At 38.4% G+C, this 16766-nt stretch overlaps 1 protein-coding gene and 1 non-coding gene across 10 annotated transcripts in view; both read left to right on the top strand.

The window, feature by feature from the left end:
• The window catches only part of CHRM3 (cholinergic receptor muscarinic 3), a 540213-nt gene that overhangs the window by 360915 nt on the left and 162532 nt on the right, over positions 1-16766 (top strand). The gene's annotated exons all lie outside the window — the stretch shown is intronic.
• On the top strand, positions 7528-7599 carry TRNAC-ACA (transfer RNA cysteine (anticodon ACA)). The gene has a single exon. It is a non-coding gene; the product is annotated as a tRNA-Cys (tRNA).

Here is a 16766-nt window from a genome sequence, read left to right as displayed (position 1 = left end):
AGTCCCATAAGGAGGTTATTCTTTATTATTGTAAGTATATATTATATATGTCATATGAGGAACTAGTGGTCCAGGAAAAAAGCCACCCTAAAGCCTACAGGTTAGAAAACAAGAATTTGAGCTCTGCTTCTTGCTCTGAACCCTGCACTTTTAATATCTAATTAGTACATCTACTTTGAGAATGACTATTTTATATTTTAACCAAAATATCTACTAAAAAATAGTATATGGGCTTTCCTTGTAGCTCAGCCAGTAAAGAATCTCCTGCAATGCAGGAGACCTGGATTCAATTCCTGAGTCAGGAAGATCCCCTGAAGAAGGAAATGGCAACCCACTCCAGTATTCTTGCCTGGAGAATCCCATGGATGGAGGAGCCTGGTAGGCTACAGTCAATGGGGTCGCAAGAGTTGGACATGACTTAGCGAATAAATGACGAGAACAAAATATAATGTACAGTTACAGACATAACCAATCACCAAGTAATATAACAAGAAGAAGGAGGAGGAGAAGGAGAGGAAGAAAAATGTAAAACTTGATATATCATTATTTAGCTCTATCTTCACTTTAATGGCCTAGCTTGCCTGGTGGCTTAGACAGTAAAGCCTCTGCCTGCAGTGGGAGACCTGGGTTCAATCCCTGGGTTGGGAAGATCCCCCAGAGAAGGAAATGGCAACCCACTCCAGTATCCTTGCCTGGAAAATCCCATGGACGGAGGAGCCTGGTAGGCTACAGTCCATGGGGTCGCAGAGTCGGACTCAACTGAGCAACTTCACTTTCACTTTTCACTTTAATACTGTCCTAAACATCAATGACATCAACTTCAATTGCATTATACATAGGGACATGGGTGTGCCACAGTTAATGCTGTGGGAATAAAGGATTTATTTCAGGGTATCTTATCAGATTTTGAAGCTAATGACTGTCAGGTTAATGCAGAATGCTACAGATATTGCTTTCTATCATAGATTTGAAACTCCACATCAGTTTTTTGTTTGGGGAATTTTTCCAAGATTAATTGCTGATCTTGCTAATGTTAGTTGCATAACAGATGATGCCAACAAAATTCACATCTCCAGCATTGAATTGGCAGCATTGAGTCCTTAATGTTCCTTTTCTTTAACCATAATAAAGTGTAATAAAGTAACTTGTAAAGATGTGCCTTTTAAAATGGCTGCAACTTGGAATCCACTTAAAATATTCCGTTGAGTAATCACACAAATCGATTTTCTGCTTTTAACGTAATTTTGTATGAAAGTTAAGTCTTGCTGAAAAGTGTGTGAATACACTTATATAGCACATTTATATTTGTATGGAATTACTGCTGCTGAAGTGTTTTTGAATAGTTTATTGTTTGGAGTTTATTTCAGGGATTTTTTTCTATATAGCACTAACTTCTGGGAAATTACATATATATCTGACTTGATATCTGCATTTTCCATGTACTACTTCACTCTGCAGTATAGCACTCTGAATGTTGAGAATGATGTGTCTGAGTCTATTTATAATCATTGGTCATCCAGGGAGCGTTTAGTTTAGTATGTTGTTTACCAGTATTTTTAGCCACATTTTAATAAAATGACAACATAACTTTTGTTGACATTTTTTTCCTTTTGTTAATTTTTATTGCCCTCTGTCACCAAATGTAAGGAGTGTGGCCACTTTGTAATGATCTCTTTGGAAAAGAGATTTTCCACAGAAAATCTGAGTAAATAACCGAATTTAAATCTAATCTCTAGATCTAAGATTCCTCAAGGAAACTGATAATGTTACTGTTGGGGCAATTGCTACAGATTATCTAAGGAAAAAGCAAAATACAACTAACCATAGGTACAGATATTTAAATATTTAAATACCACTTAGCAGAGTCCCAAGCCCATAGTTCCAAAGCTAGAGCTCTGCCAAATAGCTTTGGCCTTGCTTGTTCTTTTCATATATCCACTGTTCCTCACCCTGAAGGTACACCACTTGCTTCTCTCGTATTTGCATCATTATTCTTTGCAGCTTAGACCTGGCACTGTTGGTTGACCTGGGGCAAAGAAGTGTTTTCCAGAGTTGAGCTGGCTTTGTTCGTCACAAGAGACTTCTGTTTCTGCTGTTTAGATTTGTTTGAAGTAACAGAAAACTTAGAAATTCTTCCTAAGATACCCTGACTAGAAGAGAGTTATGTTGGATTACAAAAATGCTTGTCTGGGTACCTTTGAGATCGCATCTTTGAGAATCCACAAATGAAGTAAACTGATCTGTCGGAACACATATGAAAACTGTGTTTATTTCTCATGGTCAATTGTAAATGATAGTCATTACTCCTGGGTGCAGCTTCCTTGGCCTCCCCAGGTGGCACTGGTGGTAAAGAACCCACCTACCAGTTCAGGAGACATAAGAGACAGCGGTTTGACCCCTGGGTCAGGAGGAGCCTCTGGAGAAGAGTGTGGCAGCCCCTCCAGTACTCTGGCCTGCAGAATCCCCACGGACAGAGGAGCCTGGTGGGCTACAGTCCACGGGGTCACAGAGAGCAGACACAACTGAAGTGACTTAGCATGGACTTAGCTTCTTTAGTTTGCCCGTTTCTTTAATTGCTGGCAGGAATTAAGAGAGTTGCTCTCAATAACGAATAGTGATGAGGGTCACAAGTTTCATTCCATGACAGTTTTGCAGGAAAGCATCCATGTGACTGGACATTTCTCTTTAATTTTACTCTGTACCTGCATTTTGGAAATCAGCTTTTGGTCCCATCCTCATCCCTAAGAACCTTGTGCTCTTCATTTCCCACTCTGATGCCATCTGTGATTGTAGGATCTACCTTTCTTTGTACAGAACTAGAAAAAAAAGCTGAGTTCCTCAGTTTTGTATGCATCCGCACCCCATATGGAGAGCCCTGGCTTGTAGTCCGCACTGAAGCTTGACAGTTGGGAAAGAAGGTGATCCCAGCTGGCTGATGGTGGGGACTATCATCCAGGGTCAGGCTCAGGAAGGTTTGGGGAGCCAGTGATGGTGTATAAATGGGAGACTGGGGATACACTTAATACTAGGGTGGGGGGAAAAAGTGTTTCTTCACCAGAAAAGTGAAAGTGTCTTGGAATGGGGTATGTGATCAGTTTGTTGTTAGAAACCTGGTTGACAGATGTTTGGTCATGAGGAATAAAATGAGAGAGAGAAAGCAAAAGCCTAACCTGTACTTTCTTTTTCTAGTTCTTGTGCGCTGGGAACAGAGAAAGAAAATTAACCACTTGGGCACTTTTTCTGTTCCCAGAAGGTTTGCAGTGTGCTTTGAAAAGCATTGTGTACAAAATAGATATTATTAAGAAAGAATTGAAAATGACCACCCATGAAGGGCTCCAGAAAGGGTAGGTTTCATTTAAGCCTTGTTGTTCAGGTAGAGATCCTCATCCTGGTCACTGCTGAAGCAAGGGAAGGTATCCTGTCTTGTCAGAGGTTGTTCCTATGGGATTTTACACAGCCCTCCACCCCATTATCCTCTCACCATCCCTACCTGTTTTCATAGCTTCCAATCATTTAGTTAGTGTTCACTGCAAGAAGCACCTAAGAATAGACTTGCTACTCTAAGTAGATTTTATATCAGGACATGATGGGTGGAAAACAGCCAAGAACATTGTAGCCAATAGGTGTCCAGTTGGGCATTTCAATATTATGTATTTGACAGGGCCCGGCAGCACCAGCATGCATTGGCATTGGAAAAATGCACTACCCAGTGCTGTTTGAAAGCACTCTGTCATTTCAGAAGCACTTGGAAACAGGCATGCACTGGCTTCGCTGCTGCGCTTGCAGGGACTATTAATAGGAGTTCAAGACTTGTGCTTGTATTGCCCTTTTTGTCTTAGAAAAAAAAATTCCAAGAGCTTTTGTTTTCCAAAAGAGTACCAATCAAGCCAACTGCAGCCATCTTTCACATAACATCACATAACTCTTAAAACTGAAGTCAGGTGACCTGAATCACATTCCCATCAGGCAAGATATTTCCTCTGTGCAAAAGATATTACAAGATTCACACTGAATGAAGGTGGTAAATGCCTGGCTTCCCCACCCAGCCAGGGAAATAGCCAGTTCAGGGATAATGCTATGGCGTTGGGTGATTCTACTGAAGAACTCGATAGCATATTATACACCCAGATAGCCACAGTCATGTGCTGGAGGAGATATAGGTATAAGTGTAGACATAGATACTTTCTTGCCTTGTTTTAAATACTATAACAGGAAAAAAGGGAGTGTGTTCCAGTTTATCTCAGGGAAAATACTGAAAGTGATTTTAAAAAACTTAATGTCTGATTTTTTTTTAAAAGTAATCTAATATTTTTATTTTTTTACCTGACTTTCCATACTATTTTTATTTGTTATATCCAAAACTTAGGTTAAGGGAAGGAGTGTCTGTCAACTGGTGAATAGATAAACAAATTATGCCATATCCCAAAAAGGAATATTTCTCAGCCAGGAAAAGGAACAAACCATCAATACTTGCAACAATGTGGATAAATCCCAAAAGCACCACACTGAATGAAAGATGTCAGACAACAAGGAGTACAGAATAAATAATTCCATTTGCATGAAATTCTAGAAAAGGCAAAATTGAAATAATGAACAAAAGGTCAGTATCACCAAAGGTTAAGGTAAAAGAAAGTAATTAACTACAAATTGGCAAAAGGGAACTTTCTGGTATGATAGAAATATTCTACATTATGACTGCAATAATGATTCAGTTGTTGTGTCAGTCGGTCAGTCTTGTTCAACTCTTTGTGACCGCATGGACTACAGTATGTCAGGCTTCCCTGTCCATCACCAACTCCTGGGGCTTGCTCAAACTCATATCCATTGAGTTGGTGATGCCATCCAACCATCTCATCCTCTGTCGTCCCCTTCTCCTTCAGCCTTCAATCTTTCCCAGCATCAGGGCCTTTTCTAACGAGTCAGTTATTTGTGTCAGGTGGCCAGAGTATTGGGCTTAGCTTCAGCATTAGTCCTTCCAATAAATATTCAGGACTGATTTCCTTTAGGATGGACTGGTTGGATCTCCTTGCAGTCCAAGGGACTCTCAAGGGTCTTCTCTAGCATCACAGTTCAAAAGCATCAATTCTTCGGCACTCAGTTTTCTTTGTATTCTAACTCTCACATCCATACATGACTACTGGAAAAATCATAGCTTTGACTAGATGGACCTTTTTTTGGCAAAGTAATGTCCCTGCTTTTTAATATGCTGTCTAGGTTTGTCATAGCTTTTCTTCCAAGGAGCAAGCATTTTAATGATTAGTAATAGTGGCAAAATCATCCTGCTGGGAGACATATGGGTGCCTCTTGCAAAGGTCACCTTGCATCCTACAGCCTTCTTCTTCCAGGCAGGAAATAGGATGCTCTCTAGGCCAGGAATTTTACAGGTTAAAACTCAAGTTAATAAAACTATTGTCTTTTAAAACAACAACTGGAAATCTCTTGAAAATAATACCATGAAGTGTTTTGCCTAGGATTTAAGGGGGAAAAAAAATATTTCTTTTTTTCCTTACAATTGTTTACCGATTTTCAAAGCTGGAAGTTTGGAATTTTGACAAGATGTCCTAGGCTCCATCACAGCCGCTCAGGCAGGAAACCTGAGTGCTGCTTGCTCTGAGGTGCCGCTGGCTTCCAAGGAAGTTGACATTGAGGATGTTTTGACAACATGCACTGAGGCGCCGGTGAAGGTTAAGTTTAGTTAAATAAATCGTTGTTGTTTTTAAAAACGACTTCCCCAGCTTAACCTTATTATCACTCCCTGTTTTTATTCTTTCTTGATGTATTCATATATTTTCTTCTCAGTTCTTTGTGTGTGTTCTGTAAGCCATCTCATATCCTTTTAGTAAGACATCTGAGTTTGAACAAATAAAAGAATTCCATCACTGAAGCCAATGGGATATTGGCTGAATTCAATCAGTTAAAGCCTTCTTGGTGGTGGTGATGGTGGTTTGCAATTAAATAAGCCCCACACCCTCTCACATACACTTGTATTCACACACACTCACACAATCTCATATTTGCATGTCCACATAGTCAAAGATATATTTAGCTCCACAAAATAGAGTCGTGGCAGATTAGGAGAAAAAAGTAAAACTTCTTTCCTAAAAATTAAATCTAATTTCATTTTGCCTACCAGCCTCCTCTCTGCTTGCCCCTCAGATAGTGTCTGCATGAGGCAGAGCCAGCCCCATCCATTGTGACAGTTGTGACTTCTCATCTCTTGAAATCTTCACCCTATCACCATCTTCTCCAGCCACCTTTGCCCTGTCCCAAACCTTCTCACTCTCCTCCAAACCCCAGGCCTCTCTTGTTCTTCTGAAGATCTATTACATTCCAGTTTTGACCTATAGGTGTTAGAGGTTAGAATTATTTATCCCTTAAGTAATTCAATATTTCTCCCTCCTAATTATGTCATATGTAAAAGGATGTATGTGTCCTGTCTCATGAGTCACAGATCAAGGTACAATGTGAGGCACCCAAAAGGCACTTCATAGTTTCAGTTAGTCGAGAACTAACATAAAAGTTGGTTTTATAATACACTTCTGGAGTAATGTCTCTCAACTTTTAAATTTCTTCCATGATAGGATGAATCCAGTTTTTTTCAGGGGAAAAAAAAGATACATGAAAACAATTGCCCTGTGTGTTTGCCTGAACAGAATGTTACAATTTTCATCTTACTGCTTCAGCATGCATACATATTTTGGTCCTTTTCTGTTTATATGGCCTTGGCTAAACTTTATAGAAGAGAAATTTTACATTAAAGTGACATATTTAAGAAAATATGTTTGTGATTTAAGTTATTTTAAGAACTGCTGCCTCAGTTATCAGTTGCTGTACAACCACCCCAAATTTTAGTGACTTAAACCAATAAGCATCTATTGATGACATTTCTTTTTTTTTGTTTTTTTTTAAGATATTTTATGTGGACCATTTTTAATGTCTTTATTGAATTTGTTGCAATATTGTTTCTGTGTTTATGTTTTGGCATTATGGCCGCAAGGCTTATGCGCTCTTACCGCCCCAACCAGGAAATGAACCCACGCTCCCTGCATTGCAAGGCAAAGTCTTAACCACTGGACCACCAGGGAAGTCCCTATTGATGACATTTCTGTATTTTTGATTGGTTCCTGCAAGGGTCACTCATGAACTTGGAGTCTCTGCTGGGATCACGTGGTCCCAGATTGTCTCACTAGCCTGGCTGGACAGCTGACAGGGCTGTCTGCAGGTGATTCAGCCCTCCTTCTCTTGGCTAATGTGGCAGGATATCCTGTTTTCTTGTGGCAGTCTAGCCAGTCCAGGAGGGGAAGAGCAGAAGCAACAGACTTGGAAGTTACACTTGTCAGGACCTTCATATCCCCTTGGTCAAGGCAAGTCACAGGGCCACTCTAGATTCAAGGAAAGAGAGGATATATACTTCCACAATATAGAGCAGGAAGTGTTTGTGACCATGTTTAATCTAGCATCTTCTTAATTTTTATTCAATTCATTTAATTAGCAGTAGATATGCAAATAAGTCTTCCCTGGTGGACTTCCCTGCTGGCTCAGAGGTTAAAGCGTCTGCCTACAATGCAGGAGACCCAGGTTCGATCCCTGGGTTGGGAAGATCCTTTGGAGAAGGAAGTGGCAACCCACTCCAGTACTCTTGCCTGGAAAAACCCATGGACGGAGGATCATGGTAGGCTACAGTCAATGGGGTCGCAAAGAGTCGGACATGACTGAGCAACTTTACTTTCTTTCACATGCAAATAAGAGAAATAAGATTTTCATGTTGGAAGACTTAATATTAGACAAACCACAGGCCAGCCTGGATTCAAGGAAGGAGAGGAAGTATAATCCCAAGAGGGGAAGAGCAGGAAATAATTTGTGACCATGTTTAATCTAGCATTATCTTAATTTTTATCCAGTTCATTTAATTAGTAGTAAATATGCAAATAAGAGAAATAAGATTTTCATGCTGCAAGACTGAATATCAATGAAACAAGCATCTGGTGTCATTTTTAAATCTCTAATAAGGTTCATTCAGAAACTATGGCCCTGTAATAGTTGAAAGAAAATGAAAAAGCTTTATTGCTGTTTTCCATTTTACTGATACCATCTAGCTCTATCTAAACCTCAAATGAATATAGAAGTTTTAAAAAGCTACAGATTTTTATAATCTATTGAAAGAGGGAGCAGTTTTGGGATATGTTGAACATCTAGTCATATTTAATGAAGCCATGCCTTGGAGCCTAAAAGTAAGACCAGTCAGAAAAATAAATGACTTCTATTTAAACAGAAACTAGCAATTGTTTAGATAATGAGGATGCCTTCATTTTCTACTTATTTTATTTATAATTTGAACTCAAAACTGAAATTAGTTTTCAAAGAAAAGATATACACACACATATATATATATTTACATTTAGCAACAAGTTTCTTTCTAGGCTTGAAGTGTTTAGGGAACAACCCCCTAAATCACATGCTACTATAAAATTAGCTAAAGAGGAACTTAGTCCAGTGGCTGAGACTCTGAGCTCCCAATGCAGGGGGTCCAGGTTTGATCCCTGGTCAGAAAAATAGATCCTGTATGCTGCAACTAAAGATCCTTCATGCAAAGATTGAAGATCACAGCAAAGATTGAAGATCCCTTGTGCCACAACTAAGACCCAGCACAGCTAAATAAATTTAAGATATTAATTTTTAAAAAATAAAAATTAAATTAGCTAATGATGAAAACAGTAACAACAGCTGCCATTGCGCTAAGGTTCCTTGAGTGTCTATTGTACTTTTAATCAGTTATCCTCTTTAATGCTAATTTATAGAAGATGGATCTTGAAAATCTATGAAATGTGCTCAGTCAGAGTTACACAGAAAGGAGCTTGGAAACTGGGATTCCTGACTCCTACTCACTTCTGTAAATGAGGGCAGGCATTACACCTTCTAACAAGCTTCCTCAGTCAGCATCACTGAACTGAACTTTGGTGCAGAGCTCATCCATCATGCCTGTAATAAAATATACAGCCTATAAAAAAGTGATAAAAAAAAAACTATAGGGAAAATAGGACAGGGAAAGGTGTGTGGAGCAGGGGTGGTGATGCAGGAGTCATTGAATCCATTTTAGATAGAGGTCAAGGAAAGCCTTACTTAGTAGATGAGTCAAAGCCTGGAGGACTTGATGGGGGGGCCCAGTGGCTAGGGAGAAGGATGTTCTTGGCAGAGGCAAAGAAAATTGCAAATGTCCTGAGGCAGGAACATGAATGGCTTTTGAGGAAAGAACCAGGAGGCCAGCATGGCTGGAAGGCAGCCAGCAAAGGGAGATGAACTGAGATTGGGAAGAAGGGCATGTTGGGAGGGGAGGGTTTGTTTTAGGTATTTTAATTTTCATGGATGCTTATTAAACATCCATGGGGAAATGTTGAAGAGATACACAGATAAAGAATCCAGAGTGCCAAGAGGACAGTAGGGCTGGTACCTACCTGTGGAAATCAACAATTCATAGAGCATTTGAATCTGTGGCAACTCAGAGAGGGAAGAGAATGGCAAGCTTGTGGTCAGTTGTCCATGAAGAGATGCTCTCTGGGAAGGATCCTGAAGAAGTCGCATGAGATCAAGGAGCAGAAATCGGGGAATAGGACCGGCAGGGGAAGGGCCCGGCTTTGTATGAGGACGTTGGACAAGGGAAGGTTTGGAGTATGGGAGCAATGTCGATGTGGCCGCATGCAGGACACAATACCTGGAGCGAAGAAAGGATGTGAGAGAGGGGCTGGCTTGAGGTTAGAGAAACAGATCGGGGAGCCAAACCGCTAATGTCTTTATAGGGCCTGTCAAGAAATTAAGTATTTGTTCTGCAACAAGGTGGGAGCCATTGAAGGCTTTTAAACAGAAATGTGACATGATCAGATGCATTGTTTAGGAAAATAACTGTCAGACTGGTGAAGGTTAAATTGGAGACGAGAAAACTTTAATTCATGTGTATAATAACTGTCAACGATGTTGAAACTGCTGGTCACACAATGTATAGGTTAAGTGCTGTGGAAAGATTATATGTACCTCTTTCATGCTGAAAAATATTTCTGAAAGGACAAACAATGTGTTTGATGCTACTTTTTTTTTCTATATCAGTTCAGTTTATATTTTTCACCTTACAGTCTAATTTAAAATGAAATTTAGAAAGCCGGTTCCAAGCACAAATTAAAGGGGCTTCTGTCTATAACAATTATAGCATCATTCTTTTTCATTTCATCTTAATTTGTTTTGCCTTCCAATTAAAATATGTAAATATATTTATCTCACAGTTTATTTCACACCCATCAGGAAAACATCAACCTAGGTGCTTTATAGTTTTTAATTTAATTTTTATTTTATATTGGAATATAGTTGATTCACAATATTATGTTAGTTTCAGGTATACAGCAAAGTGGTGTTACACTTTATTATAATTTTTGTTAGAGAATAATATGCTGTGACTGACTTCTTTTTCCTAAAGGCCTTTCTTATCTTGACAACTGTCCTTCTAAACTTATATTGAGTACATTGTAAATATTCACATCTCTGTCCACAGGGCTGGACTCTCAGGTGTCACAATTAGCTCATTATTTTTACTTGGTTTCTAAAGAAACCTATCCAACTCACTTGTGATTAAATCCCATTTCAATTGGATATGTGAAAAAAAGAAAGATGGCAATTGAGAAATGTCCTTGTTCTTTCTATTCCAGGATACCATTAGCCATGTAAGGCTGGTCAAATTGCAGTATTTCATTCTGGAAAAACAATGGAGCGTTTAGCCCAAATAAAAGTTGTAGGAGCCAGAAATACGTATCCCATAAAGCTTGCTTAAAGGGATTCCTCATTATCAGACAGGAGCCTATTCTCCCTCTTGATGAAGATTGAGAGCAAAGCCACATTTCTTGCATGTCTATTCTGTGCCTGGCAACTTTCACATGAATTTTCATTTAAGTTTTAAAACACTGTGATTAGGTATAATTCAATCAAGAGGGTTTTTTTCTTTCTTTCTTTCTTTTTTTTTTTTTTTGGCTGTTTGCCCTTCAGGACTTAAAGTGAAAGTGAAGCCACTCAGTCGTGTCCAACTCTGCGACCCCATGGACTGTAGCCTACCAGGTTCTTCCATCCATGGGATTTTTCAGGCAAGAATACTGGAGTGGGTTGCCAGGACTTAAAAGTCTTACTAAAAGATTAGCTTTTATTGCTCTAAATATGTCAATCCATTAACAAAATGTTTAGCTAATTTGGGTGAATAATTGATGAAATTAAAAGAAAAATCAAAATTTATTCTTCTGTCATGTAAAAAAAAGATAAATTGTTTTAATTTTCCTGCATTCAAATAGACTGATTTCTACTATCATTTTCTCATCAAGAAACTTATAAATATCATTCATAGTATGAGTATTTTTGAGCACCTACTCCCTACTGGGCATTGTTCTGGAAACTGAATAATGTAGAACAGTAAACAAAATAAACAACAATCCGTGCCTTTTGGGAGCAGGCATCCAGTTAAAGTTTGTGTTATTTTCAATGAAAGATGTACATCAGAATGACCCACAGAGCAGTTTAAAGATGCAGAGTACCTACCATCAGAATCCAAGGATGTTCGCATGCTTTATAAATTCATAGAGGATTCTGATTAGGTCCCTCAGACTAAGAGACTCGTAGACAGAAGTGGCAATGCTCACATTTTTCCTCCATTGAAACTGTTTTGGCTCTTCTTCTCTTATCAAAGAAGATAAGACCACCCTTTGGTCAAACATGGAAAGAGTATAAGAAAATACAAGGCACAGAGTTCTTGTTTTGAGAAAGTGTGATTTGCTCAAGGTTTTAAATGCATTGATTAAATGTTATAAATCAGTTTTACAAGTAGGATAATGTTTTTAATCCATGAGGAATATTGATGTGAACATTATCAAAATAAGAATGAGGAAATTATCTTACTTTAATTTGAACAGACACCTATAGATCTCACTGTTTCATAAAATTGTTCTAAATTATCAGCTCTTGGCTTATCTTTTTTTTTTTTTAGTTAATTTTATTTATTTATCTTGGCTTATCTTAAAAGACTATAATCCAGGAGAAAGTGTACATACACTCACCTATTATCTGCAGTAATCTAAAATATTTGTATTGAGTATTGACTACTTTTTATTGTTAATTCTTACTTTGAAAGTCACATTCCCCATTTCTGTCTTATTTTGGTTTTCCAAATATCCATGCTGTCTTGTTATGAGAACTGAGTTTTATTGGCATTTCTTTCTAATTTTCAGCCTGATCCGTCTCCCATCCTATAGGGTGCTTTTGTTCAGCCATATTTCTCTTAAAGGATAAATCATAATACCCACCAGTCCTTGATTCTTTCAAATTCCATAAAATTTAAAAATACATGTTTTTCAGTTAATAAAATGTCTGGACAGCTAAGTAGTAAGTTCTGTGCAGAAGTTGATTTTGAGGTCAGAAAACTTCCAACGATGAAGTTATTAACTAGAATCAATTTGCATATATCTCACTTCATTGTTAGCTCAGTGTCAGGAAGGAAAGAAGGAACAGCCAGGGAGTATGTGATTAGTTCAAAATGGATGAGCTGAATTCATTTGATAAATATAATTAGCCGTAAATCACCAACTTCATTAAACAAGGAACAATTTGCAGAAAACAAAGGTGCATGCAAATTTTGGAGTGCCTTGTCTTTTATGTGAGCCCTTCTATAGATGTAGGCAGGATTGAGAAGGACTTGACCTTCCTATTTAGGGGGTGGCTTTCGTGAGGGAAAATTGTGTGTGTGGAACACCACGGCTGCCCTGGTGGCTCTGTGAGGGAAGTTTAAAACAGATGCTGAAATGAGCATCAGACAGTATGCTGGCCCCTCGTTAAGGTGTAGAAGAGGAGTGCCTGGGCCATGAGCAGGTTGCTACCAAGGCCACGGCCTGGGCTTATCACTGCGCCGTAGGGCCATAGGACAGTTATGTTTCACCACTTGATGTTTGCTTTCTCTGGTAGTAGAATTTGGATTAGACACTATGTGCTAGAGAAAGGAATCGTTAGCAGTGGTGAAACTTTACCTTTCGACCCTTTACAACTTAGCAGTAGTGAAATGGGATCCTTTCTTTTTCCTTTTGGGGGACTGGTTTTGATCAGACCACTGTATGTGGCTTCATGGGACAGATAAACCCTGAAGTGGGAAAGCAGATGTGTTCTCACTATCCCTCCACACTCTGAGAGCTGGACATGAAGTTTCAAGGATGGCTTTGTGTATTGTGTGAGCTGAGTTTCAGGGTGCTGGAAGCCCATTTTAACAACAGCAACTTAATCACTCACCAGAATGGTTGCGCTGCTGTGCTTAGTCACAAAGCCGTGTCCTACTCTTTGCGACCCCATGGACTGTGGCCCTCCAGGCCCCTCTGTGCATGAGATTCTCCAGGCAAGAGGACTGGATCAGGGTGCCATTTCCTCCTCTGGGGGAATGACCGGGGATCAAACTCACATCTCCTGCATTGGCAGCCAGGTTCTTTACCACTGCACTACCTGGGAAGCCCAGCCAGAATGGTTGCATTTGGTTAAATAAGAATTTCTTTTGTAATTTGTAAGCAAATTAAAATTTAGGACATCCTGACCTTAGATTACAAAATAGTCCATTTAGGAAGAACTCGCTTACCCAAATTGTAAGTGGATACTTTGAGTTATAAGAATCTGCATGAATGGTACAAAATAATGTAGCATGTCACATAGAGTCTCTGTTAAGGGTTAGAATACTCCATGACTGCTGTTGAAGAAATAGTTATTCATAAATTGAATTCTTTTCAATCCAGGTAATAACTACCCTATTACATCAAGTTTTATCTTATACATCACCCATTCTGCAATACCTTCCCTTACTACTCTCTTGCGGAGCTTTCCTTTCCCTAACTGTTCTGACCTGTACTTACCTCCATCTTTTACGTGCAACTCAGCATTAGACTCTGCAGCTTACTTGGTTAGTTGGCTGACCCAGGATTTAGTAAGTATGTGCAGGATATAAATGGAAAATAATAGATTGTCAGATATAGGTTTGAAAGAAAGTACATGAAAGGCTATAATAGGGAATTTGTAAAAATCATACCTATGGTAAATGAATTTTCCAGAAGTCTCCAATGATATGTATTTATTGTAATCAAATGCACTTTTCCAATTTATATAGAAATTTCTTTCTTTGATAACTTGTGTTACTGCCATCATTCAGTTAACTCTTCAGATTCCATTTTCCATGTGAGGACTTCTCATTCAAAGATTTTGTATTGCCATCACCCAAAAATGTTCTTCTTGCCAAGTATCTCCCAATGTTACATCTTATCCTTAACAAAGGATAAAGGAACCCTTTGGGATTTCTTGCTTGCATCAAAAATAATTGTGTAAAATAATTATCCCTTGAAGGAATATTCAATGAATAATTATTGCCACCTCCTGTTTGCATCTTTTGTGTTGCTCTAAGGGAAAGCAAAGGTAATGTGTCTATGCTAAAAGTGCTAACCTCCCAGTCAATTTCTGCAATGTAAATCTGCAATTTGCCTCGGTCATCTTAAACTAACTTGTGCTGTTAAGATAAGAACAAGTAGACATTGGACATCTAAATAAAATTCATATTGTTGGGATTCTTATAAACTTTCTTATTAAAATGCTTTTACTCATAACAGCATTTCTTTTGGAAATGGACTTATGAGCCGCAGTTCATGTATATAACTAGCTAGTGTAATTCCAGAGAAGCAAAGAATTGTCAGGTTAGAAGAAAGAACACAGACAGTCAGATTCATTGGGACTGTGATCTCAGATCCACCAAGTTATTCAAGGAACCTCAGTATTCTCAACTACAAAATGGAGAAGATAGAATCTACCTGAGAATTTGTATTAAATAAATAATATCCATGTAACGTGTTTAACACTGGGTGAACCACAAACTAAGCATTGTAAAAAGAGCTGCTATAATAATATTAATGCATTGTTTTAAAGGATGCAAGAAGACACAAAAGACAATTTGCTAATGAGTCCATCAGATTCCATATATATGCATTAATATATGATGTTTTTGTCTCTTTCTGACTTATTTCAGTCTATATGACAGGCTGTAGGTTCATCCACATCACTTCAACTGACTCAATTTCATTCCTTTTTATGACTGAGTAATATTCTATTATATATACACACCACATCTTCTTTATTCATTCATCTGTCAGGGGACATCTAGGTTGCTTCCCTGTTCTGGCTATTGTAAACAGTGCTGCAGTGAGCATTCAGGGACTTGAGTCTTTTTGAGTTATGGTTTTCTCAGGGTATATGCCCAGCATGTGTAGGGAATCTAGAAAAATGGTACTGATGAACCTATTTGCATGGCAAGAATAGAGATGCAGACATAGAGAATGGGCTTGTGGACACTGAGGTCGGGGAGCAGAAGAGGGGACAAATTTAGAGAGTAGCATTGACATACATACACTATCATGTGTAAAATAGATAGCGGGAAGACGCTATAGAGCCCAGAGAGCTCAGTTCAGTGCTGTGTGATGACCTAGACAGGTGGAATGATGGGGAAGGCTAAGAGGTAAGGGATATATTTATACATATGACTGAGTCATAATGTTGCACAACAGAAATTAACATAACGCTGTAAAGTCATTATATTCCAATTAAAAAATTTTTCAAAAAAAGAGTCCATCAGGACTATGTATTAGTTAGAGAATGCTGCACTGTCCTAATACAGGATCCCTGGTAGTCCAGGGGCTCAAGGAATGCAGTTTATGTATTGTTCGCTTAATCCTCCTTAACAAGTGTTCAGAGTCAGTGGGTGCTATTTTATATGATCATTTTCAAAGTCTCGGTGGTTAGCCTCATTTCAAAAGCACATGGAAAGGACACAAGAACATGGAAAAGCAAATGTGGAAGATTTGGGATCACACATGGAAATTTCACCTCTCAGGTCCACTCAGATTGCACTGAGGGAATAAATATTCACAAAATCATTCACAGCTGTAAAGGAGGATGGGAAAGACATGTAGCTGGGCAGCCATTTGCTTCTTTCGAAGAAGAAGAAGAGGAAGTTTTCTTGAGCTCTTAGTCTCCTGTGGGAGATTGACGTTTTTGGAAGATTGGCAGGGCACACACCAGTCTTAAGGAAATTGCCTACCTTTAGCATTTATAAGCCAGCCTGTCTACTGTTTATAGTTTTGTGGTTTCCCTTTTATTAAATGAGGGAGTGGAAATAAACTTGTTTACAGGATCGTTTCCAGTTCTTGGTATTACAGATTTAGAGAATACTGACTTTTAGCAAAATATCACCTTAGTTAAATATTTTTCCTAATTGAAAAATTACCACCAAAAATATATGATAAGTACTATGTGGATTTATTTCTCCATTCTCACATGTGAATAACATTAAGTATGAAGTTATGACAAACAACTGCCAACTTAGCCATTCAAACATTTTAAAGACAAATAGGATAGTATAGTCATGCTGGTTTTTCTAAGTTGCTTTTATAAACTGGAAAATCCTGAAATTCCTATGACTATCTATTTGATGTGATAATTATATTTTAAAGTATACTTTCACTAGGCTTCACCTGTTGTGGGACTCACATCCGAAATTAGAGGAGGAGGAAAGAATTAGGGTCAAGTTTAAGGTTAGACTCGTCATATTTTGATAAAGAGAATGTGAAGTTTATGATACGCATCATTGTTATTGATATTTATGTGCAATATTAATAGGTAATGTTTTTAAAATTCATTCTTCTTTTAAGCAGCAGAGTATTTGTTTGGAAGAA

This window comes from Odocoileus virginianus, chromosome 7 (assembly GCF_023699985.2).
Source record: "Odocoileus virginianus isolate 20LAN1187 ecotype Illinois chromosome 7, Ovbor_1.2, whole genome shotgun sequence".
Taxonomy (NCBI): domain Eukaryota; kingdom Metazoa; phylum Chordata; class Mammalia; order Artiodactyla; family Cervidae; genus Odocoileus; species Odocoileus virginianus.
Note: the sequence above shows the minus strand (reverse complement) of the source record. Positions and strands in the feature narration are given on the sequence as shown.